This window comes from Amia ocellicauda, chromosome 6 (assembly GCF_036373705.1).
Source record: "Amia ocellicauda isolate fAmiCal2 chromosome 6, fAmiCal2.hap1, whole genome shotgun sequence".
In the NCBI taxonomy this organism is placed as follows: domain Eukaryota; kingdom Metazoa; phylum Chordata; class Actinopteri; order Amiiformes; family Amiidae; genus Amia; species Amia ocellicauda.
The window spans coordinates 50,595,974-50,622,874 of NC_089855.1; the positions used below are offsets into that span (position 1 = coordinate 50,595,974).

Consider the following 26,901-nt stretch of genomic DNA (forward strand, 5'->3'; position numbering starts at 1 on the left):
GGACTTACTCGCGACGTGCCACTTAAAGACTGAAGAAGTGGGGGTCGGCCTCACCGAGAGCCCTGAGGATTAGCTCACGTGGTAGAGCGCTCGCTTAGCATTGTAGCGTTATGTTGGGTGTATTTGGATAAGAGCATTTGGGCTCTGAGCTGAAGCACTGATCTAAAGAAAACCTCTCCCCCCCAAAGTTATCAGATTCCCTTAGCTCATCAGCTTGGAACTGGTTTGCATCAAAGTGACAGTTTTGGGGAGGATGGCACCAAGAAGAGGCCAAATAGTTTGGAATTCTGCTATGAGATGTCTGGAGAAAGGGGCCTGTAGGTGATAAAAACTCTTTGAAGTGGACGAGAGCCGAAATCCCGACATAGAGCTACGAACCCAGGCCAACCGGCATTTCCAAAAGATGGCATGGATTGACATCAGTCATAAATCAAGCCCCCCTCCAATAGGACACTGGGGGCTGAAACCGAAATCCAATCTCAAAAACTCAAGAACCAATCACCTCTTGATCTGACAGACTATAAGGAACAGCGGACAGTGTTTCTCGCTCTCTCTCACCTGAACCAGTAACTCGCTGCCACAGCTCAACCTGTAGCTCTGTTGCCAGAACCGGAACCAGAAACCAACTAAGTCTTTGCCGGCAACAGAAGAGTTAAACTGGGAGAAGGAGATTGAGCCGTACGAAGAATTCTTTTAAAGGACTTTATTAAATAAAGAACTTTACAGACTGCGCTGCCCGCCTGTGCCCACCTGATCAGTGGAGTTTAACAGCTGGACAATTGACTAAGTCGACTGTATACGAAAGTGTCAGTCATTTAAATAGCTATTTGAGTCTTAAGAAACTTGACCCTTGGAACAAACACGGCCCTGCTTTCCTCAAAGACTTTGTCTTCAAATAAGTACGGTGAGAGACCCTGCTTGCCAAGAAGATTTTGTGCACAACCTTGGAGCCTTCAAACCAGTGGAAAATCTGTTTGGAAACGACTCTACTTTCGCGAAACCCCAACTTCCAGGTGTATCGACTGAGTGGAAGTTCTTGGACAAAGACGAACCAGACTGCCTTTGTTCCAAACCACACGGACCTCGTGCCGTGTGCTGTTATCTGAGCCCGAAGCCAGAGAGGCCTCTCTGCGACGAAGTTCAGATAAGTTTAACAGTTTGGAGTTCATGATTCATGACATTTGAGAAATCAATTAGAAATGTTAATCTGTGATTCATAACTCTAGAATGTGTAATATCATTTAGTTTTCTTAAATATAAATGTGTGTTGCATTAAACTGTTTTGTTGATAATTTTAGAAATAAAATCTGTCAACGCCGAGAAATATCTTCTCATTCCTGTTTAACTGTTTAGTCTGAAATTGACACAAGTTAATAGACATTAGATTATTGGTGGCCCTGCCTATCCTTAATCATTGAATAATAATCAGTTAAGGGAAATTGTGGTAACAAGTAATGATAGGATCTTTCTCGGCACCAAAACGTGAATGAGACTGATATATATATAACGAGAAGTTACCTGACATAAATACTAACCTGCGTAGTTATTTAATGTCTGACTAATAATACTAACGAGAGACTCACCTTCGTCTTACTAACCGGTATTGTAGTCAATGTGTTTATAACCTTTTTTGTTTAACGATTTGTGTTATCATATGTGATCCCATGGTCTTTGATTTGGTCACGGAAGTGATTTGTCTTCGATTTGTTGATCTAGAGTTGAATTGTAATTAGTTTTTCCCTTTTGTATAATTAGTGTAGTGCTACATTTAGTCTTTGTTTTGAATACATTTGACAATTTATATCTTTGGAATTGGTGTCTGCGTCCAATTATTACAGAAATTGAGTTCTACAAGATTCCAGGATTCGTGATAAGGTGATACTATAAATTCACTTCTTTAATTGAAATGTATAAGTGTACCTTACGCTACAGCATGCGAGAGGCGGCGGGATCGATGCCCGCATTCTCCAAGGCCTCAGGCGCTCGTGCCCCGGTTTCGGGGGAGAGTCGCTCACTTTTCTTGCCGCAGACACAGGCGCAAGGCATTGCCTGTTTGCCGTAAGGTTATCAGACACAACGCGCCGGCGACGGCTGCAGCATTAGCACGCCGGCTGGCCCTTCCGAAGTTCCCCAAAAACGACCGAGATGCCGCTTCGACGTCGTAACCCCAGGAACGACCGCAAAGGCACTCCAACCCTCAATCTTCCGATCCGAAGTCAGACCGAAGAGACTGTATGATGTTTTAGATTAAAGATAGTATGCAGACCGAGCAAGTTAGATTTATCGAGCTAGCAAACAGCCATTGAGGCACCTGTTCGGGACGTACCCTGTAGAAATTCCTGTCAACGATAAAAGGATCAAACGGTGGAGAAAAAGCCCGCAGGATGTTTGTCAAAACTCTGTTTGTGGACTGAATGGCTTTCCCAGATTGGCAGGGACTGTTTTTGGTATTGACTGAGGGACAGTTGTAAAAGACAACCTCTCACCGGACCTCTGGCATACACCAAAGAAAGCCACCTCACCTCTCCCCCGGATCTCACAAAACACAATCCCCCCCGCCCCCAGGGAAGACAGACCGCAATCGGACTCGGGCTTGCACCTTTTGATTGGATGAACGGCCGCAAACATTCTATGTCATTTTCTTTTAAAGCTTCACTCGTGCTTGTAAAAAACCGAGGTCTCACTGAAAGAATGCCCTGACGTGGTTGCTTCCAAGCTAGCTGGTTTACAAAGTTCCTTTTCGCTTTAACGATGATTTCCAAGAAGGGAAATAATCTATCTGTAATCTGTCAACACAGGCACCTTCTTCTCCGTTAAGCCACGCGGTCACCACCAGGAAGATGAACGCACCAGGCCGACCCGGAGTTTTCGCCAATTCGTCTCCAAGCCTCCCAAGAGGGAACATAAACAGGCCTTATTCGCAGACACAGGCCCTCACTCAGGGAGACCACCGCTTCACCGCCGCTGCCCCTGCCAAGGGCCCCAGGTCCCATCGAGACTTGAACTCGGATCGCTGGATTCAGAGTCCAGAGTGCTAACCATTACTCCATGGGACCAAGCCCGCTGCCCTCCTCTTGCCCGTGACGAAGGTTTCTGCTCTACGCACACGTCTCATCTGTCGCACGGCCAAGTCCAGATTGAGCCAAGTTGCGCCCAGAGTGCTGCGTGTGGCGGGTCACTTCCGGAGCTGTCCCTGGTGGTCTAATGGTCAGGATTCGGCGCTCTCACCGCCGCGGCCCGGGTTCGATTCCCGGCCAGGGAAGGTGGATCTGTTGCTCTTCCCATAGGACCTGTGTGGTGCATTTTCTCTCTCTCTATCTGTGATTAAATCCTTACTTATATACATATGTCCATGAACGTTTCTGGAACTCATGTAAATCACATCACACGACGGGCCGTGATCTTTTCGGTCACTTTGAAAGTTTTGCTCATGACAATCCTTTTCTATTGCGGCACGATGGCTGCCACCGAGGAAGGAAAGTCGTCCGCAGTTGGCTGCAAGCTTGCCTGAAGCGCAGGAAAGGACTTACTCGCGACGTGCCACTTAAAGACTGAAGAAGTGGGGGTCGGCCTCACCGAGAGCCCTGAGGATCAGCTCACGTGGTAGAGTGCTCGCTTAGCATTGTAGCATTATGTTGGGTGTATTTGGATAAGAGCATTTGGGCTCTGAGCTGAAGCACTGATCTAAAGAAAACCTCTCCCCCCCAAAGTTATCAGATTCCCTTAGCTCATCAGCTTGGAACTGGTTTGCATCAAAGTGACAGTTTTGGGGAGGATGGCACCAAGAAGAGGCCAAATAGTTTGGAATTCTGCTATGAGATGTCTGGAGAAAGGGGCCTGTAGGTGATAAAAACTCTTTGAAGTGGACGAGAGCCGAAATCCCGACATAGAGCTACGAACCCAGGCCAACCGGCATTTCCAAAAGATGGCATGGATTGACATCAGTCATAAATCAAGCCCCCCTCCAATAGGACACTGGGGGCTGAAACCGAAATCCAATCTCAAAAACTCAAGAACCAATCACCTCTTGATCTGACAGACTATAAGGAACAGCGGACAGTCTTTCTCGCTATCTCTCACCTGAACCAGTAACTCGCTGCCACAGCTCAACCTGTAGCTCTGTTGCCAGAACCGGAACCAGAAACCAACTAAGTCTTTGCCGGCAACAGAAGAGTTAAACTGGGAGAAGGAGATTGAGCCGTACGAAGAATTCTTTTAAAGGACTTTATTAAATAAAGAACTTTACAGACTGCGCTGCCCGCCTGTGCCCACCTGATCAGTGGAGTTTTACAGCTGGACAATTGACTAAGTCGACTGTATACGAAAGTGTCAGTCATTTAAATAGCTATTTGAGTCTTAAGAAACTTGACCCTTGGAACAAACACGGCCCTGCTTTCCCCAAAGACTTTGTCTTCAAATAAGTACGGTGAGAGACCCTGCTTGCCAAGAAGATTTTGTGCACAACCTTGGAGCCTTCAAACCAGTGGAAAATCTGTTTGGAAACGACTCTACTTTCGCGAAACCCCAACTTCCAGGTGTATCGACTGAGTGGAAGTTCCTTGACAAAGCCGAACCAGACTGCCTTTGTTCCAAACCACACGGACCTCGTGCCGTGTGCTGTTATCTGAGCCCGAAGCCAGAGAGGCCTCTCTGCGACGAAGTTCAGATAAGTTTAACAGTTAGGAGTTCATGATTCATGACATTTGAGAAATCAATTAGAAATGTTAATCTGTGATTCATAACTCTAGAATGTGTAATATCATTTAGTTTTCTTAAATATAAATGTGTGTTGTATTAAACTGTTTTGTTGATAATTTTAGAAATAAAATCTGTCAACGCCGAGAAATATCTTCTCATTCCTGTTTAACTGTTTAGTCTGAAATTGACACAAGTTAATAGACATTAGATTATTGGTGGCCTTGCCTATCCTTAATCATTGAATAATAATCAGTTAAGGGAAATTGTGGTAACAAGTAATGATAGGATCTTTCTCGGCACCTAAACGTGAATGAGACTGATATATATATATAACGAGAAGTTACCTGACATAAATACTAACCTGCGTAGTTATTTAATGTCTGACTAATAATACTAACGAGAGACTCACCTTCGTCTTACTAACCGGTATTGTAGTCAATGTGTTTATAACCTTTTTTGTTTAACGATTTGTGTTATCATATGTGATCCCATGGTCTTTGATTTGGTCACGGAAGTGATTTGTCTTCGATTTGTTGATCTAGAGTTGAATTGTAATTAGTTTTTCCCTTTTGTATAATTAGTGTAGTGCTACATTTAGTTTTTGTTTTGAATACATTTGACAATTTATATCTTTGGAATTGGTGTCTGCGTCCAATTATTACAGAAATTGAGTTCTACAAGATTCCAGGATTCGTGATAAGGTGATACTATAAATTCACTTCTTTAATTGAAATGTATAAGTGTACCTTACGCTACAGCATGCGAGAGGCAGCGGGATCGATGCCCGCATTCTCCAAGGCCTCAGGCGCTCGTGCCCCGGTTTCGGGGGAGAGTCGCTCACTTTTCTTGCCGCAGACACAGGCGCAAGGCATTGCCTGTTTGCCGTAAGGTTATCAGACACAACGCGCCGGCGACGGCTGCAGCATTAGCACGCCGGCTGGCCCTTCCGAAGTTCCCCAAAAACGACCGAGATGCCGCTTCGACGTCGTAACCCCAGGAACGACCGCAAAGGCACTCCAACCCTCAATCTTCCGATCCGAAGTCAGACCGAAGAGACTGTATGATGTTTTAGATTAAAGATAGTATGCAGACCGAGCAAGTTAGATTTATCGAGCTAGCAAACAGCCATTGAGGCACCTGTTCGGGACGTACCCTGTAGAAATTCCTGTCAACGATAAAAGGATCAAACGGTGGAGAAAAAGCCCGCAGGATGTTTGTCAAAACTCTGTTTGTGGACTGAATGGCTTTCCCAGATTGGCAGGGACTGTTTTTGGTATTGACTGAGGGACAGTTGTAAAAGACAACCTCTCACCGGACCTCTGGCATACACCAAAGAAAGCCACCTCACCTCTCCCCCGGATCTCACAAAACACAATCCCCCCCGCCCCCAGGGAAGACAGACCGCAATCGGACTCGGGCTTGCACCTTTTGATTGGATGAACGGCCGCAAACATTCTATGTCATTTTCTTTTAAAGCTTCACTCGTGCTTGTAAAAAACCGAGGTCTCACTGAAAGAATGCCCTGACGTGGTTGCTTCCAAGCTAGCTGGTTTACAAAGTTCCTTTTCGCTTTAACGATGATTTCCAAGAAGGGAAATAATCTATCTGTAATCTGTCAACACAGGCACCTTCTTCTACGTTAAGCCACGCGGTCACCACCAGGAAGATGAACGCACCAGGCCGACCCGGAGTTCTCGCCAATTCGTCTCCAAGCCTCCCAAGAGGGAACATAAATAGGCCTTATTCGCAGACACAGGCCCTCACGCAGGGAGACCACCGCTTCACCGCCGCTGCCCCTGCCAAGGGCCCCAGGTCCCACCGAGACTTGAACTCGGATCGCTGGATTCAGAGTCCAGAGTGCTAACCATTACTCCATGGGACCAAACCCGCTGCCCTCCTCTTGCCCGTGACGAAGGTTTCTGCTCTACGCACACGTCTCATCTGTTGCACGGCCAAGTCCAGATTGAGCCAAGTTGCGCCCAGAGTGCTGCGTGTGGCGGGTCACTTCCGGAGCTGTCCCTGGTGGTCTAGTGGTCAGGATTCGGCGCTCTCACCGCCGCGGCCCGGGTTCGATTCCCGGCCAGGGAAGGTGGATCTGTTGCTCTTCCCATAGGACCTGTGTGGTGCATTTTCTCTCTCTCTATCTGTGATTAAATCCTTACTTATATACATATGTCCATGAACGTTTCTGGAGCTCATGTAAATCACATCACACGACGGGCCGTGATCTTTTCGGTCACTTTGAAAGTTTTGCTCATGACAATCCTTTTCTATTGCGGCACGATGGCTGCCACCGAGGAAGGAAAGTCGTCCGCAGTTGGCTGCAAGCTTGCCTGAAGCGCAGGAAAGGACTTACTCGCGACGTGCCACTTAAAGACTGAAGAAGTGGGGGTCGGCCTCACCGAGAGCCCTGAGGATCAGCTCACGTGGTAGAGTGCTCGCTTAGCATTGTAGCGTTATGTTGGGTGTATTTGGATAAGAGCATTTGGGCTCTGAGCTGAAGCACTGATCTAAAGAAAACCTCTCCCCCCCAAAGTTATCAGATTCCCTTAGCTCATCAGCTTGGAACTGGTTTGCATCAAAGTGACAGTTTTGGGGAGCATGGCACCAAGAAGAGGCCAAATAGTTTGGAATTCTGCTATGAGATGTCTGGAGAAAGGGGCCTGTAGGTGATAAAAACTCTTTGAAGTGGACGAGAGCCGAAATCCCGACATAGAGCTACGAACCCAGGCCAACCGGCATTTCCAAAAGATGGCATGGATTGACATCAGTCATAAATCAAGCCCCCCCCAATAGGACACTGGGGGCTGAAACCGAAATCCAATCTCAAAAACTCAAGAACCAATCACCTCTTGATCTGACAGACTATAAGGAACAGCGGACAGTCTTTCTCGCTCTCTCTCACCTGAACCAGTAACTCGCTGCCACAGCTCAACCTGTAGCTCTGTTGCCAGAACCGGAACCAGAAACCAACTAAGTCTTTGCCGGCAACAGAAGAGTTAAACTGGGAGAAGGAGATTGAGCCGTACGAAGAATTCTTTTAAAGGACTTTATTAAATAAAGAACTTTACAGACTGCGCTGCCCGCCTGTGCCCACCTGATCAGTGGAGTTTTACAGCTGGACAATTGACTAAGTCGACTGTATACGAAAGTGTCAGTCATTTAAATAGCTATTTGAGTCTTAAGAAACTTGACCCTTGGAACAAACACGGCCCTGCTTTCCCCAAAGACTTTGTCTTCAAATAAGTACGGTGAGAGACCCTGCTTGCCAAGAAGATTTTGTGCACAACCTTGGAGCCTTCAAACCAGTGGAAAATCTGTTTGGAAACGACTCTACTTTCGCGAAACCCCAACTTCCAGGTGTATCGACTGAGTGGAAGTTCTTTGACAAAGCCGAACCAGACTGCCTTTGTTCCAAACCACACGGACCTCGTGCCGTGTGCTGTTATCTGAGCCCGAAGCCAGAGAGGCCTCTCTGCGACGAAGTTCAGATAAGTTTAACAGTTTGGAGTTCATGATTCATGACATTTGAGAAATCAATTAGAAATGTTAATCTGTGATTCATAACTCTAGAATGTGTAATATCATTTAGTTTTCTTAAATATAAATGTGTGTTGTATTAAACTGTTTTGTTGATAATTTTAGAAATAAAATCTGTCAACGCCGAGAAATATCTTCTCATTCCTGTTTAACTGTTTAGTCTGAAATTGACACAAGTTAATAGACATTAGATTATTGGTGGCCTTGCCTATCCTTAATCATTGAATAATAATCAGTTAAGGGAAATTGTGGTAACAAGTAATGATAGGATCTTTCTCGGCACCTAAACGTGAATGAGACTGATATATATATATAACGAGAAGTTACCTGACATAAATACTAACCTGCGTAGTTATTTAATGTCTGACTAATAATACTAACGAGAGACTCACCTTCGTCTTACTAACCGGTATTGTAGTCAATGTGTTTATAACCTTTTTTGTTTAACGATTTGTGTTATCATATGTGATCCCATGGTCTTTGATTTGGTCACGGAAGTGATTTGTCTTCGATTTGTTGATCTAGAGTTGAATTGTAATTAGTTTTTCCCTTTTGTATAATTAGTGTAGTGCTACATTTAGTTTTTGTTTTGAATACATTTGACAATTTATATCTTTGGAATTGGTGTCTGCGTCCAATTATTACAGAAATTGAGTTCTACAAGATTCCAGGATTCGTGATAAGGTGATACTATAAATTCACTTCTTTAATTGAAATGTATAAGTGTACCTTACGCTACAGCATGCGAGAGGCAGCGGGATCGATGCCCGCATTCTCCAAGGCCTCAGGCGCTCATGCCCCGGTTTCGGGGGAGAGTCGCTCACTTTTCTTGCCGCAGACACAGGCGCAAGGCATTGCCTGTTTGCCGTAAGGTTATCAGACACAACGCGCCGGCGACGGCTGCAGCATTAGCACGCCGGCTGGCCCTTCCGAAGTTCCCCAAAAACGACCGAGATGCCGCTTCGACGTCGTAACCCCAGGAACGACCGCAAAGGTACTCCAACCCTCAATCTTCCGATCCGAAGTCAGACCGAAGAGACTGTATGATGTTTTAGATTAAAGATAGTATGCAGACCGAGCAAGTTAGATTTATCGAGCTAGCAAACAGCCATTGAGGCACCTGTTCGGGACGTACCCTGTAGAAATTCCTGTCAACGATAAAAGGATCAAACGGTGGAGAAAAAGCCCGCAGGATGTTTGTCAAAACTCTGTTTGTGGACTGAATGGCTTTCCCAGATTGGCAGGGACTGTTTTTGGTATTGACTGAGGGACAGTTGTAAAAGACAACCTCTCACCGGACCTCTGGCATACACCAAAGAAAGCCACCTCACCTCTCCCCCGGATCTCACAAAACACAATCCCCCCCGCCCCCAGGGAAGACAGACCGCAATCGGACTCGGGCTTGCACCTTTTGATTGGATGAACGGCCGCAAACATTCTATGTCATTTTCTTTTAAAGCTTCACTCGTGCTTGTAAAAAACCGAGGTCTCACTGAAAGAATGCCCTGACGTGGTTGCTTCCAAGCTAGCTGGTTTACAAAGTTCCTTTTCGCTTTAACGATGATTTCCAAGAAGGGAAATAATCTATCTGTAATCTGTCAACACAGGCACCTTCTTCTCCGTTAAGCCACGCGGTCACCACCAGGAAGATGAACGCACCAGGCCGACCCGGAGTTTTCGCCAATTCGTCTCCAAGTCTCCCAAGAGGGAACATAAACAGGCCTTATTCGCAGACACAGGCCCTCACGCAGGGAGACCACCGCTTCACCACCGCTGCCCCTGCCAAGGGCCCCAGGTCCCATCGAGACTTGAACTCGGATCGCTGGATTCAGAGTCCAGAGTGCTAACCATTACACCATGGAACCAAGCCGGCTACCCACCTCTTGCCCGTGATGAAGGTTTCTGCTCTACGCACACGTCTCGCTCTGTCGCACGGCCAAGTCCAGAGTGAGCCAAGTTGCGCCCAGAGTGCAGCGTGTGGCGGGTCACTTCCGGAGCCGTCCCTGGTGGTCTAGTGGTCAGGATTCGGCGCTCTCACCGCCGCGGCCCGGGTTCGATTCCCGGTCAGGGAAGGTGGATCTGTTGCTCTTCCCCTAGGACCTGTGAGTAGATAGTAGGGTTTTTTGGGCGCGGCCTATTTTGTTATGACGTATGCCCTAAGCTTATTAATATTCCTACGTCATAATTGGGGGGCGTGATTTTAGAGTTATTTCCTTAATTATTCCTACGTCATATCCGTCAGAAAGTGTACACCCCTAAAACCCTGAACAACAAGGCCACCCATAAAGACCCCCCCCCCCCCCTGAAGGCAACGCCCCGAAACTCTCCTCTCTATTTAAGACCCCGCGCTGCTTTTAGGCAATACCTCTTTAATTCTCAGCATCTGAAACATCCCGCTTCTTCAACATGTCCAGCGACATCAACATGAAGCCCCGCAAGAAACAATCCCGGGCAAGGGTTCCTGTACTCACCAATTTGAAGATTGAACGCTCCTGGGTGTTGTTCTGGGGGGGTCGACGGGGTTACCGCTTTAAAAGGGATCCCAGCTATGTTGGAGTGGAGCTTTTTGCTTTGGGAGAGAAGGAGGGTACGTTGGAACCTTTTGAGACGGTGATTGAATACTCTTTTGAGGACTGGTTGAAGGTGATGGCATGGAGAGACCTGGGGCTTGTGGATAAGACTCTAGAAGGCTTGCAAGAGGGTCCAAGAGAAGGCGAAACGGAGTCTCCGACTCAGAGTTTTGAAAGGTGTGAATGGGAAAGCTTGCAGAACTACGGTACAGTGGTGAAGAGTCTATCTCTAACTACTGATCGTAAGGTTTTGTTTAGCAGTACCCTGATTACAAACCCTATTGAAGGGGTTGTGGAGGATCCAGAAAAACAGGTTACTGAAATTATGTTTGACGCCGTGGACTGGCCGTTCTTGAAAGAGATCATAAACTGTATAAATGATGGTTTTGACATCTTGACCAAATGTTCACAACTGGATTCTGTTAGAAGGAGAATATGCTGGATTATGGATTATATATCCCCCTTGAATGACGACGACGATGATAAAACAGACGACCTGTGGGGGGTTGGAGGGGGGTCTGACGGCTCAGGGTCTACTCTCTTCTAAGAGGGCGGTGTGTCATGACGTAGTGAAGAGATAGGATAAAAGGCGCAACAATTCATTCATGGTTTAAAATTAAAGAGAATGTCTTACCCGAAAGCTGCGGACGTCGACAGGCTCTACAGGCCTCTTCAAACCCGGGATCACCCCTGGTTCTATTCCCCAGATTTTGTATACACTCCGGAACCCTCTGACTGCGGTTACCCTCCAAGACCTCAGACCCCGGTCCCTCAGGACGAAACAACATGCGGAGCGATGGATGTCCAAATGAGTCTCGGGGATCCCCAGCCTCTGGAGCTCATGGAGGGCCTCGATTTTGCCGAACTGTCTACCGTCTGTGCGTCTCAGGAGGGGGTCAGTCCAATGGATGTAGAAACACCCCACAAACCACCAGGCGACCCAATGAGCATCGGACGGTCTCGGGGGCGTGATGAAGACGCAGGATTTATGCCCGGGGTAGGTGTCCAAGTAAGCAGAGTGGTTAAAAGCACCCTGGTGTATATTCTGAGTGCTCTCATCGACCGAGCTCTGAAAGAAGTCTGTCGGGGGTGTGAAGTGAATCACCCCAGTCAGTTGAGATACAGTTGTTTGTTTGAACCAGACCGTTACTATTTCCTGTTCTATTTCAACGTGTTTTACAGAAGACTGAACAAACCGTGGCTGAAACCGGCACTAATCAAGGCTCTGTCTTACTCCCACATACATGTCACTGCTGGACAAGTCCAGAAAATCATAGATGAGATTTTGCTGGAGCTGAAAAAGGAGCCGTTTATAATAGAGAAACTTGGGCAGCTGCTCAATGACCTGGATGAGCCAAGTAGAAAAACCGCTGGCAAGCTAAAAGCTTATTTCTTCCGTAAAGAAGTTAAAGCTGGGGGCAGCGACGAAGAATTCGACATCTACGCCACTGATTCAGACTCTGACCTGAACTAAGGGACTTTGAACATGGGGAATGTTCTGGACTGCTGCTGCAACTGGTTCTGTCATCAACACTCTGCAGCTAACCTGAGAGCGCTATTACACCATGTGCTTGACAGAAAAGTAGCCAACGCGAGCCTTTTCTCTACAGATTTAACCATCGATGAGGATCAACTTTCAAACCTGGAAAAGTTAATGGTTGCTGTAACAAAGACCGGGGGGTACGAACACTGGGATGAAGCGCTCAAGGGGGCCAAGAATGATATTAGGCCATTTCATCAACATCTGTATGACCTTTTACTGAGCATGTTTAATACCCCTCTGTTTACTTTTAAAATAGGTCATATTGTTGTTTTATTTACATATGTAACTGAGGTGTGTGCCTACAAGATAAAGAAACAGGTATTTGTTGATATAGATCAAGTAACCAATCATCTGATTTCTTTTTGTCTGGACCGTAGAAAAAATTGTTGTGTATGTTATACTTTTCTCAAATGTCTAAAAAGGGGTATCTGCTCTCCTGAAGTTGAATAAAAAACCTTGTATAAAAACTTTGCGCATAGTGTGGGTCTGTGTGTTTATTTGGCAGAATGACTCGGCAAGCTCCCCAAATGCATGAACTATACTACAACCCAGCCAAGATTGGGGGTTTGGCGGGTAAGAAGGGTTTTCAAAGAGGACTCGCTGAGGCCGGCGTGAAGGTTAATGATGTGGTTGTTTCAGAATGGTTACGGGAACAAGACGCCTATACCTTACATAAACCTCTCAGGATTAACTTTAAAAGAAACCGTGTATATGCAACTGACATAGACTCACAATGGCAAATGGATCTAGTCGATATGTCAAATTTATCAAAACATAACAATGGTCACAAATTTATGTTGATGTGTATCGATGTGTTATCAAAATATGCCTGGGCTCGCATTCTACATAACAAAACAGGTCGGGCGGTGACAAGGGCCTTTGAGGATATATTGTCCCAGGGACGATGTCCTAAAAAACTGCAGACTGATAAAGGAAAAGAGTTTCTCAACAGAGAATTTCAGAATCTACTGAAGAGACACAAAATACATCATTTCACCACCGGTAATGAGCTTAAGGCATCGGTGGTGGAGAGGTTTAACCGCACCATAAAGACCAAAATGTGGAGATATTTTACAGCGGTCAACACGTTCAAGTATTTTGATAAAGTTCAGGATTTTATCGATGCTTACAACCAAGGGTATCACGCCAGTATTAAAATGAAGCCTATAGATGTTGATCAAAGTAATTCTTTTAAGGTCTATAAAAAATTATACGGCCCATTTATTAAGAAGGGGAAAACTACTTATAAGTTCAACATCGGTGATGTGGTTTGCGTTTCAAAGCTAAGGAGTACTTTTGCCAAAGGTTATGAACAAACATTTTCTGACGAATATTTTACAGTTACCGAACAGGTGGCTAGAGACCCCCCCGTGTACCGGTTAAAAGACTATGACGGGGAGGATATAGAAGGAACGTTTTACGAAGCCGAGTTACAAAAAATTATTGTGGGTAAAGACATTGTATACAGAGTTGAAAAGATATTAGCTGAGAAAACCCAGAACCGGAAAAAATATGTGTTGGTGAAATGGCTTGGATGGCCTGAAAAGTTCAATAGTTGGGTCCCGGAACAACAGGTTTGTGATATTCAAGCCTTATAACAACATGCCCGCTGGTGTGATGGGGTCATTACTTTCGATACTCAAGATGGAATCAGGAGGCTTCTACGTGACTCTACCCAGTAACGCCTCTCTCGATATATACCCTAAAAATGAAATATCCAGTTACACGGTACAATTTGGAAAATCTATAGATCTAAGGGGGTCGTGGGAAGTGGGGTTGGCGGAAATACAGTATCCTTACACTTGGGCTGTTTTACAAGATAAGGATGCCACCTTCGCCATTTTTGACGATGTTAAAAAGAGTCAATGGACATTCACGATGCAAGGAGGTTATTATGACAATGTGGATACAATATTAGATGAGATGCATAAACAGTTCTCAGAAGGCACCCCCAACATCAAGCTATATTACAACCCTATTAAAAACAGAGTGTACAAGGTGTCAAAACCTGGTATTAGCATTCAAACCAAAGGACAACTGGGGCGTATATTAGGGTTCTATTCTGACACAGAGAGCAGGTTCTCAGAAGTGGTGGCACCCTTCCCGGCTGACATCAGTGGCGGCTTTTACACTCTTTATGTGTATACGGATATCATAACACACCAGAGGGTCGGGGATAGCTATGTCCCCCTTTTGAGAAATGTACTTATTAAAGGTAAAAGCAATGACATGGTCACAATTACTTATGACAAGCCACACTACGTACCAGTCTCAAAGACCCACTTTGACAACATCACGATCGAAGTAAAATCAGATCAGAATATCAACGTACCCTTCCGCTTCGGTAAAGTTATTGTCAAACTACATTTTCGACCCCTGAAACAGTGTGTACATTATTAAAATGGCTACCTCGAGGGGTTATGTAGATCCTAGCGCCTATGTGGATTATTACAAGATGCAAGCCGTGAACGGCTTGCCCGGTTTTGTTGGAGCCCCCACAATGTATGGAGCCGGTCTAGGAGGACTCTTTCGTGGTCTCTTTAGAATGGCCGTACCCCTGCTTAAGAGAGGCTCTGCTATAGCCAGACCCCACTTGAAAACAGCGGCTAAAAATATTGTTAGTGACGTGTTCACCAATGTTATGAACCGGGCAGCTAGCCATGAGCAGCAGGAGGGTTCGGGTCTCATGGTAATGGCGAGGAGGGGGGGTAAAAGAAGAAACAGTATGTGTCCACCAGGGCGACGAAGATCCGTGGCTAACAAAAAACGAAGAAGCTCTCATTCTCCAACATATCGTGGAAACACTCGGAGAAGGAAGCAGCACAAGAAAAAACCTGCAAAAAGAAAGTCTCAAAGAAAGACAAATAGAGCCTCAGGATACATCTTTTAAAAATGTCTTTTGTCCACAGTCTATCGGAAGAATGCGTCAAATCAGAACTGGATCTGTTTACAGTTCCATACACTCAAACGAGTATAGATAAGAGCATATATGTAGAGATACCCCCTCTTTCCGCAATTTCAGATACGGCCCCTCTGGAGTTTTTTATTGCTGGCAATGGCGAGGATTATATTGATTTGAATAACACATTTATTTTAATGAACTGTAAAGTGACTGATGAGGATGACGATGCAATCGAGAAGACGGCCAACGCTGGGGTCATCAATTACCCGGTGGCCACCATGTTTTCACAGGTGGATGTGACCCTGGGAGATCGGCTCATTAGTCAAAGCAGCAATACTTACCCCTATAGGGCCATGATGGAGTGTATCCTTAATTATAGTGAGGAGACCCTAAGCAAACAGTTCAGCCCCGGCCTTTTCTTCAAAGACACCCCGGAAGCTATGGACGACCAGGATCCAGAGGGACTCAATAAGGGTTTGCAAAAAAGAACGGCCTTTTCAACAGAAGGGAGGACCTTTGAGCTAATGGGACATATTCATGCAGACATATTTTTCCAAGAAAAACTCATGCTCAACGGGGTAGACATTAAAATTAAAATGATCCGTAGTAAAAGTGCTTTTTGTCTGATGACCCCTGATACTGAAAAATATAAACTGACCATATTATCGGCCTCGCTGTTTGTGAAAAAAGTATCCGTCTCCCCGGCGGTTAAACTAGGACATGCGCAGGCTTTAATGACGGCAAACGCCAAGTACCCGATCGAAAGAGTCTATATGAAAGTCCACAGTATCCCCGCAGGGACACGGGTGATGAACCAGGAAAATCTGTTTCTAGGCCAGCTCCCAAAACAGGTTATTATAGGTCTCGTGGATAATGATGCATTTACCGGGGTTTACAACAAGAACCCCTTTAACTTTAAACATTATAACGCGGAATTTATAGCACTGTACGTCGATGGTGTGCAGGTTCCATCCAGACCTTTTCAACCTGACTTTGAAAACGGCAACGCGGTTCGTGAATATTACAGTCTAGTACTGGCTACGGGTCGCCATCTCAAGGATCAACCTCTGCTGATCGATCGCCGGGAATACTGCAGCGGTTACACCCTGTACGGTTTCAACCTGACCCCTGACGAAGAGTGTGGACAACATTTTTCACTGATGAAGACGGGCAATATGCGTTTGGAGATGCGTTTCAAGCAGCCTCTACCACGCACTGTAAATATGGTCGTGTATGCTGTGTTTGACAACATTATTGAGGTGAATCAGAGGAGAAACGTTCTGTATGATTATTATTAAAATGAACACCAGAGAGCTCAACCACATCATGAATGCCCTGGACGGCTCACGGAAAGTGTTTCAAGGAGTCTACGCCTGCGACCAGCTGCCTAAATTTAAGATCAAGAATTTACCTGCAATGTACATAATCAACACACACCCTAAAAATATGCCCGGAGAACATTGGCTGGCTATTTATCTAAGGGAGGACCGCCGTGGGGAATTTTTTGATTCCTATGGAAACCCCCCGGATTTCAGACCTTTCCCTCGGAAGATCAATAACTTTCTGCTCAACAACTGTCAAGAAACCATTTACAGCGGTCGTCAAGTACAAAGTCTTCAGACCTTCACTTGTGGTCAACACTGTGTGTTTTTCTTATATCATAGATCTAAAGGAAGGTCATACCCCGATATTATGTCCTTGTACAGTGAGGATTTAGGCCAAAATGATACAAAAGTGGCAGAGTTTGTCAGGACACTGTGGACCCCCCCTTATAACACAATTACTTACGACCCTAGCCAGCCATGTATACAGATGGGGTGTTCTTGTGAGGATTTTAAAAGATGTCATGCGTGTTAAAGTGAAAAAATAATGAAAACAGCCTTTGAATCATTAGTTTTGTTTTTATTCAACACAAATCTTATACAAAGCAGGGTTATGTTATAAATAAATGTACAACATTTGAAAATAAAAATAAAAAATAAAAAAATTGTTTGTCGGTTCCTTATTTACAGGGGAGACAAATAAAAACATGAGATTAATAAGCTTCCCAACGATGGATAGATCCTGAGGAGGGTTGCTCAACACGGTCAGAGTAATGAGATATCGGCGTCAGATCAGTCACCACCTCTTTACACAGACGGATTTTTTGTCGCGTTTCCTGGTTAGGGACTGTTGATTGGGGCATGTTCAGACAGGCCATCGCCTGTAGGAAAGCATTCCAGCCTACAGGTCGGCGACTATCGGGTACCTTATTAGTCGTTACCCGCGGTTTCTGAACCATTTTGTGCAGAATATATTCTGCATGTCTTTTGCTTCTGGCCGGCATGTTTCTCAAAACATCCGTTACAACATCTCCCTCTGAACTCTCAACAGGTTCGGGCACCGCAACATCTTTATCAACCGTACCCCCCGCATCAGTCCCAGAACCATTTTCTTGAGAGGCCATGGTTAAAGTTAAAATGTTTTGATCTTTTTCACCCTGTCTAACCAGACGGAGGTAGCGCTGTAACGTGTTGCTATACATCTGGGCTTTGGAATACTGATTTAAATCGGCCCTGGCCAGTATAGCTTTCATTTCAGAGTCCAGGTTGTTTTCGGCCGTTTGTCTAATGGGCTCTGGCCCGACAACATTTTTTCTCAGTTTCTCAAGCTGCTCCTGAGGGATCAAAAACATTTTCTGAGCATATTCCATTATTAACCTGGAAGCTAGAAGACTGGTTAGGAAAGGCACGGCTATGCTCAACAGCGGTCCTATAAAACCTCCGGTTTGATTAATCTTCTTTCTTTTTCTTTTAATAGAATACTTCTTATTAGCGATGATCTTGATAACCGCTTTTTGTTTTTTGAGTTTAGAATGTTGAGAAGGGGTTAGGGGTATATTACCGCGTAAGATGTTAAAAGCTATTTCACACAGGGTCTCGATCAAATCCGAGGGGGCCCCTGCCAGCACAGCTTTCCTATGGCGCGGGCTCCCCTCAAATAACATTTGCAAAAGCGGCAGATTTCTTTTAATCCGAACAGACATTCTTATTTATTTCCTTTTCTTTAGCACATACACTGCCGGCCAATCGGGCGGGCACAAACCTGTTCTGAGGCGAAAGTCTTCTGGGGTTTGTGCTTTTAAGTCCACAATCAAGTACCCGTAGGGTTTTTTGGTGGCATCCTCAAATGCCTCCAAAAAGAATTTGGTCTGGTTAGGGTACATTTGACGAGCCAAGACGGTGACCTGTAGTTTATCTCTGGGGTTTTTAAAAAGAATTATATAATTGGCATTTAAATTAATAGTGCGGCTTTTTTTACCTTGAAAAAATAGATTTTGAACTAAATAAATAATACTTAAATTCCTATGATGAGTGTACTTTGTGAAAGCTTTTTCCACTTCACTGTTGTCACCGGCCTGCTCCATCAGGTCATCAAGGATCACTAGATTAGTTTGTCCGGGCGGGAACAGGTCATCGTCACACAACGAGGCGGGGAGACCTTGCACAAATTTCAGATTATTTTTTTTTGATGCCAAATCATCGTAGAGAGGTTGCCAGCAAGAGTAACACCACACTATGTTGTCAAGAGCTTGGGACACGGTTGCGTCCACATCTTCTATGATGTTCTTTATAAGATAGCTCTTACCCGAATTGGAGGGACCGGCTATAATACAGGAGAAAGGGTGTTGAAGTCTGTTATCAAAACCACTGCTAATATCCATAAGGCAGAGTGGTATAATCAGTCTTCAACACTCTTTTATTGTACACCACCCTTAACCGTTTGTTTAGTGATCTATTTTCCAATGTGTACCCCTTTTTATTGTGATAGATCTGATTTCCGGCTGTAATAATCTCGCGAGGAGGCGCGTCTTTCTCGGTTACAAAACTTTGTACCAGGGTCGTCAGAGACTTGATGTTAATGAGCTTGTTGTTACAATGGTTCAGAGTGAAACCCTTAACTTTCATACAGGTCTTACCCGCAGCCGTTCTGTATGCGTAAGTCTTAGGACCCCCTGAAACAAACTCCACTATGTGGTCCTGAGGATCTAGCTCGCTCGTTAACTCCCCAAGGTAGTCCCCGAGGGGAGGGACCCAATCCCCTGGCCTGGTGACAAAGATTACAGAGTCAGTATCATGATAGAGCGTGCGTTCCTGCAGCTGATCCATTAAGTTGTACAGTTCAAGCCGGGCGTAAGCCGTGGTAAAAACCGCTATGAAAACATTAACGTTTCCCTGTTTGGTGGGGAAATCTTTAGGGGCCCTCCACTGGACCTGTGCCACGTGGTCATTTAAGAATTGAAAGTGTGATACTGCATGTTGTTTGGAAAAGATAAATTCTATAAACTGTTCAGGGGTTTTAATCAAGGTTGTGTTTAGACGGTTATTTCTTTCCCCAAACTTACCCCACAGACTGTTTAAAATCAGTTTGGACATTTGTCTCTTGGCGGGGTTTACAGTTATGTTCCCCGGCTCTAGACGGATCCCTTCCTTTTCAAAATATTGCTGAACGTACCGCTCTTTGGCAGCGGAGTCAACACACCATGAGGGATAGCCCGATGCCTCCTGTTTCCCTTTCAGATGGGTCATAATGTACTCAGCAAAAAGAGTATCAGATTTTTCAGAAAAATGCCAAACCTCATACACCTTACCGACTCTGTAACCTTTCTCCACCGCCTTGTCAAGCTCAATGCTACACCAGACACCCGTCAGCGCTCTCTCGTCATCACTGTGCAGACAAGAGGTATTTTGATTTTCAGTTTCCACACACGTTCTACACAGAGGGAACATCAATTTTCCCGAACACCTGTAAGGCAACACGGGTAGGAACAGCTCACGAGGAGGGTACATGGTGACTTTGATCAAACCAAAGTACTGTCCGATTTCGAGAAAGTCACGATAAACAATGGTTGGATGCCCCACCGGGTACATTTTGGTCTTGTTGACATAAGGGTACAGACTGGTGAAATCATAGTAATCTACTCTCTCACCCTCCTTTACCTCATAATGTAAACAGAGGGCGTTGGTACGACCCCCAAATAACGCATCCCTGGGCTCTAGACGTTCAGGAAAGTCCAAGGTTTCCATAAACCGTTGTACCTCCACATCCTGTTGCTTCAGGGTCGTCCACGCGTGTTCCCAAATCACCAGTACATTCAAACCATAGGTGTTTTTTAAAGTTTCAATTCGTTCCTGGAAATCATAGTACATATCACCGCAGAGTTTTTGTGTTACGGGGTTAAAGGTGTTTGGGTCGAAGCACTGAGGACAGCCATGGTAAATACAACCAGCAAACTCATAAGCGGTACGCCGCCCGGACACGTCGCTAAAACCGTCTAAGTAGTAAGGACCCATTTTGACTTCCCCTTGATTTAAAGCATGTCTGATGAAGATGTTATCCCGGGCACTCAGATATTCCAGCCACTGTATGGAGACAGTCGAAAAGTTCTTTTGTCTAGCACGATAGTTGTCAGAAGTGGTGTCCGCTATAGTGTTTTTCTGCAAGAAATTGGATCGATACATTTTCATGCAGAGAGACGCTATGGTCACACTTTGCAAAGGGTCGAGACCCGACGTGTTGATAACCTCGGTGCGGAAACGCAAACAGGCTTCTTTAAGGATCACCACATCATTTTTACAATAAGCGGCCATCTCTTCTCGGAAATCAAAAACACCCCCCTTAACCGTATTGTACCATTTAAAGAATTCCTCCCTCTCATGAGACATCATAGTATCAACCCCATAATAAGAGGCGGGCGGGTAGGACCCTCGATAATTTTGAGTGTCCTTAGTATTAAAAAAATGGCAGAACCAACCTTTCTTCTGAGCCTCAAAACCCAGAGCTTTAGGCAAAGCGCTCAATTTCATGGGGAGGAAATTTAACGAGTCTATGTAACGTTGGTTGAAAGCCTCGTTGGTGAAACACATGATCTTGCTACCCTGAGCTATTATTTTTGGGGTCACCCCATTTTCCACCAGATACTTCATCAATATGTAAGAATCATAACCCTTAGCATTGTGGGCAATAAATGTGTAATTGAGGTATTTTGGACCGCGATACCGCGTAAAGAAATCCCTGACACAACTCTCACCGCTAGCTGACCACTCACAATCCAACATGTCAATACAGTGTATATAATTAGCAACATGGACCCCGTTTTCTTGCCGGCATTCAAAATCAAAAAAGACATACCGGTTGTGCGGCGGCTCCTTTTTAACCGGCTGAATAAAGCACTGGTGTTCAGACCCCGGGGTTAAATCCGCATTACAGATCCTACATCTCGGTTCCAGACATTTGTGTGGTTTAACCTCATGAAAACGGTACTGGAGGCAACACTGCGGGCAATATTTAGTTTGATCACAATAACTCAGTTTTTTAACCCCCTCAGCAGCGGCCCTCTGCACCTTATGTTCGGAAAAACAGAACGCGGAGAGACAAATCCTTAAGCAATCTTTACATCGGATGGTAGGGGCCAAACCCTTACGACATTGCGGATTGAAACAGACGTTACAGTAACCGTCACAGCGGTGCTTAAGCTTATCATTGAAGGCCTTATAACACCAATGACAAACATACGAACAACCCAAAAAAGCCGTCAAACTCTTTATTCCAAAGTAATGACTATCACTTAGGAAGAGAAACAGTGTCTGTGTATGGGTTTCAGGATGTGTCTGAAATTTCACAAATACTTCCTTTACCTCACAACGGTACCACACAACAATTTTTAAAGACAACAACTCCTCAAACATGGCAATGTCTGAAAAGGCAACCATCTGTTGAGAGTTTAAGCCGGCCCTCTGATGAAGCATTAAAGCCTCTTGCATAGCTTGGGGTTCAGGCATGTCGGGGGTGAGTAGTTTTATTAAACTGTAAGCAAAACAGAGCTTATTGTCCCCATTGGAACTCACCACTAATTGCCTGAGCTTGTTCCTAATTATGTCGTTCTTCAAGCATTTCGACAGTCTTCTAAGCGCCCCACCCTCAGGGTTAGGAACCACATTCATTACCAGAGACAGACTTTCATCAGCTAAGATGGATGCGTTACTTTGCAATAACGCTTCGATTTTAGCCAGAAATTCATCAACATCTAAATTATCTCCACTCAGCATTACAGATAGGTTGCTAAACAAATCATCCCCTCTGAGTTCTAACTGTACAACATCTCGAGGTCTGACCCTTTCAGCAACCTGTTCAAGCATGTTTTGCAAGGCCTCGTGTATGTTGACAAATATTTCTGCATAATTGTCACAATTTAAAAGTTCTGCAAAATTAAAACGCTGAATCATTTCAAAATTGTTATAGGCCGGTCTATCTATAATCACGGGATCACTGGTACTTTTGGACACATCATCATTTTGAACAAAGCCTTCAACCCCTACATTCTCACAGAGCATGTCATCCACAGCCTTATCAGTCTCAGAACCCTCCACATTCCGAACACCCCCACCGCTGACATCTACAAAACCCCCTTTTTGAGGAGGCTCATTTAAAGCCTGTAAAAGTCCTTCAAAGATATCCACCCGGTTAATGTCAAGACCCTCCTCTATAGTGACGGCTGCTTCTGCCGCCGTACTGTGTTCTAATTGTCTCAAATCATTTATAATAGGGGCAGAATTTGGTCGGGGTAGCGTCTCCAAAGCCTCCACCATTTCAAACAAATCGGGGTGAACTAGGGGTTGAACCTCTATAAGCGCTACCGTTGGGAGGTGGTTATTTAGATCATTGACCATCTGTAACAGGTCGGGGTTCACGGTAAGTCTGGTAATTCACATTCTATCGGTGGTGATTGGGGGTTATTTAAATCATTTATCATTTGTAATAGTTCCTGGTTCATTGGGACATCAGAGGAGTTCACAACAGGGCCGAGGGTGTTCTCTCGGGAAGGTCTTTTTGGGGCCCTAACTTGTTCATAATCCTTTAGTTTGTGAGTTCTTTTACCAAGTCCGGACATTTTTTTTATTTTTTATTTTTCCAACAACCCACAATAGTAAGGCGTTTTGTATCTATTAAAACATTAAATACGGTACAATTTGTTAGTAAGGGTATTAATAAGGGTGTTTTGGCTCTCTATCACAAGGTTTTGCCCCACTAACACAAGTCTTTGATTTAGTAACAAGGTATGTAGCAACTCATGCCGACCTTCAGGAAGTAGCTCCGGGGGATGGTGTCCTGGCTCAGCTGCAAAGGATGGTCGCTCCGGTAAATCTCGGTCGAAGGAGGCAGGGAGCGAGCGTATACTCACGGACGGAGACCAAGAAGGCCTTTGCGGTGACACCCTGGCCAATCGCGGTGTACTGTTCAGCGTTTCTGTAGCCAAGAAACGGGGCTGGGGGGACGATGTTGAAACCAGTCCGTCGTTGGGTGGTGTGTCAACCCTGACTGACGGCGACCCCTGAGGTTGTTGGTTGCCTGTATTTGTTCCGCCCGACAATGCGGCGGGCTGAATCTGGATTGTTGAATTACCCCCAGAAGGCTGTGGCCTGAGTAGATGTTGGGGGGTCTCCAAGACCACCGTGGGGGATCCTCTCGGTGATCTCTCCGGGGAAGATGTTTGATCCCACTTAGACGGGGTAATTGTCCTCAATAGCTCATCCACAGAATGACTATCCCAAGAGTCTTGGGAAGAATAAAAATATACATTACATTTACATCTTTAAACGGCGACAGAAATCAAACTTAAAACAACATATCCAGGACCTTCAAAACCTTTAGCTTTTTTAGACCTTTGAAAATAGGCTTAGACATTCACTACAACGCCTTATTATTTACAGACAATATATTTATTAGGACTTGATAATAAATGTAAAACAGAGAAGCCTCTGTAAATAAACTGTTTCTTAAATGTAATATTGTTAATAAAACACTTTTTATACACACACACACCACATTTCATTTTTAAACGAACCTTCCAAGTGTAAACGCTTCCTGATCCCGGGACTTCCTGTTTCACAAACGTTTTCACGATCTGTTTAAATATTAAATACAATGAACACCTTCAAGCCTTTTCCTACAGCCACTTTAAAACAGAAGTATAATTGCGGGAGATAAGCCAAACAACTTACTAAAACCTTTCGGACAGCTTTACTTCCTAACCAGACGGTCGGGCAATCGGTCATTTCTAAACACATGCCCCAGAAACAAGCCTAGACCTGTCCGGACTTCTAAAGATCTTTCCCAGAACCCCCAAGACCTACAGGAAATGGGCACCCCTCGCTTAAATATTAGCCCTCAACGGGCAAACAAAACCCTTTTAAAAACATTAAAGTTTGAAAGATCTTACTTACCTCCAAAGAATAATCGTTTCTTATGTTTTTCAGCTGGTTTAGCTTTTTGCACTTCTGTGAAGGTAAGAGACATGTTTAACCTTTAACCACCCCGCTTTATAAAAAGCTTTAACCTCTTACAAGCGGCAGATATATACTCACCGCTATCAGATACAGGGGCTGACGGCCTTTCAGATTCTTGAAAGGTTACGGTTCTCGAAGGTAAAACTAAACAAGCCCTCGCTGTGGAAGGCCTTTCGTTGTCTCGAACCACGTTTCTTAATACTGTTAGAAAGGATATTTTTTTAAATTAACAAGACGGGCCTCAAACATCTTACAGAAACGTTATACAAACAAACAGGGGTTTAGTTCTTACCCGGTCGGCAGACAGCCTGTCTAGGGACAACCACTTCTCTTGGTTGATCCTCGGAGACATTAATCACAGGCCTTTCGATAGTTTCTGTGTAATTAAAGAGACCGCCATTAATATATATTAAAACGTTTTCATAACTCTAATGAGCCGCTTCAAAACACAACCACACACCCATACTTAAGAACCCTTGAGCGCAAACACAAAAATCGTACCGTCGTTGTTCCAGATGATCTCCTCAGCGTTGGGAATTAACTCCTGTTGACTGGCTGAAAAATAATTTTACAGAACTTAAAACAGATGTTATAACCTTATTTACAATACATGCCCACAACCCGCTCTGAGTCAATGAAAATAATCTGAAGACTTACCTAAAAACTCGTTTAAATCGAAGTCGTTGATGTTGTCCGTTGGACAAATCACGCCCACCAATTATGACGTAGGAATATTAATAAGCTTAGGGCATACGTCATAACAAAATAGGCCGCGCCCAAAAAACCCTACTATCTACTCCTGTATGGTGCATTTTCTCTCTCTCTATCTGTGATTAAATCCTTACTTATATACATATGTCCATGAACGTTTCTGGTAACTCATGTAAATCACATCACACGACGGGCAGTGATCTTTTCGGTCACTTTGAAAGTTTTGCTCATGACAATCCTTTTCTATTGCGGCACGATGGCTGCCACCGATGAAGGAAAGTCGTCCGCAGTTGGCTGCAAGCTTGCCTGAAGCGCAGGAAAGGACTTACTCGCGACGTGCCACTTAAAGACTGAAGAAGTGGGGGTCGGCCTCACCGAGAGCCCTGAGGATTAGCTCACGTGGTAGAGCGCTCGCTTAGCATTGTAGCGTTATGTTGGGTGTATTTGGATAAGAGTATTTGGGCTCTGAGCTGAAGCACTGATCTAAAGAAAACCTCTCCCCCCGAAAGTTATCAGATTCCCTTAGCTCATCAGCTTGGAAGTGGTTTGCATCAAAGTGACAGTTTTGGGGAGGATGGCACCAAGAAGAGGCCAAATAGTTTGGAATTCTGCTATGAGATGTCTGGAGAAAGGGGCCTGTAGGTGATAAAAACTCTTTGAAGTGGACGAGAGCCGAAATCCCGACATAGAGCTACGAACCCAGGCCAACCGGCATTTCCAAAAGATGGCATGGATTGACATCAGTCATAAATCAAGCCCCCCTCCAATAGGACACTGGGGGCTGAAACCGAAATCCAATCTCAAAAACTCAAGAACCAATCACCTCTTGATCTGACAGACTATAAGGAACAGCGGACAGTCTTTCTCGCTCTCTCTCACCTGAACCAGTAACTCGCTGCCACAGCTCAACCTGTAGCTCTGTTGCCAGAACCGGAACCAGAAACCAACTAAGTCTTTGCCGGCAACAGAAGAGTTAAACTGGGAGAAGGAGATTGAGCCGTACGAAGAATTCTTTTAAAGGACTTTATTAAATAAAGAACTTTACAGACTGCGCTGCCCACCTGTGCCCACCTGATCAGTGGAGTTTTACAGCTGGACAATTGACTAAGTCGACTGTATACGAAAGTGTCAGTCATTTAAATAGCTATTTGAGTCTTAAGAAACTTGACCCTTGGAACAAACACGGCCCTGCTTTCCTCAAAGACTTTGTCTTCAAATAAGTACGGTGAGAGACCCTGCTTGCCAAGAAGATTTTGTGCACAACCTTGGAGCCTTCAAACCAGTGGAAAATCTGTTTGGAAACGACTCTACTTTCGCGAAACCCCAACTTCCAGGTGTATCGACTGAGTGGAAGTTCTTGGACAAAGCCGAACCGGACTGCCTTTGTTCCAAACCACACGGACCTCATGCCGTGTGCTGTTATCTGAGCCCGAAGCCAGAGAGGCCTCTCTGCGACGAAGTTCAGATAAGTTTAACAGTTTGGAGTTCATGATTCATGACATTTGAGAAATCAATTAGAAATGTTAATCTGTGATTCATAACTCTAGAATGTGTAATATCATTTAGTTTTCTGAAATATAAATGTGTGTTGCATTAAACTGTTTTGTTGAT

The 26,901-nt window shown here is 44.8% G+C and overlaps 5 non-coding genes across 5 annotated transcripts; 3 read left to right on the plus strand and 2 right to left on the minus strand.

Moving 5' to 3' along the window:
- Nucleotides 1-3,190: 3,190 nt before the first annotated feature.
- On the plus strand, nt 3,191-3,262 carry trnae-cuc (transfer RNA glutamic acid (anticodon CUC)). The gene has a single exon. It is a non-coding gene; the product is annotated as a tRNA-Glu (tRNA).
- A 3,246-nt stretch (nt 3,263-6,508) lies between these two features.
- Nucleotides 6,509-6,580, minus strand: trnaq-cug (transfer RNA glutamine (anticodon CUG)). Its single transcript has one exon. It is a non-coding gene; the product is annotated as a tRNA-Gln (tRNA).
- Nucleotides 6,581-6,714: 134 nt separating this feature from the next.
- Nucleotides 6,715-6,786, plus strand: trnae-cuc (transfer RNA glutamic acid (anticodon CUC)). Its single transcript has one exon. It is a non-coding gene; the product is annotated as a tRNA-Glu (tRNA).
- A 3,245-nt stretch (nt 6,787-10,031) lies between these two features.
- trnaq-cug (transfer RNA glutamine (anticodon CUG)) lies at nt 10,032-10,103 on the minus strand. Its single transcript has one exon. It is a non-coding gene; the product is annotated as a tRNA-Gln (tRNA).
- A 135-nt stretch (nt 10,104-10,238) lies between these two features.
- Nucleotides 10,239-10,310, plus strand: trnae-cuc (transfer RNA glutamic acid (anticodon CUC)). Its single transcript has one exon. It is a non-coding gene; the product is annotated as a tRNA-Glu (tRNA).
- The last annotated feature ends 16,591 nt before the right edge of the window (nt 10,311-26,901 follow it).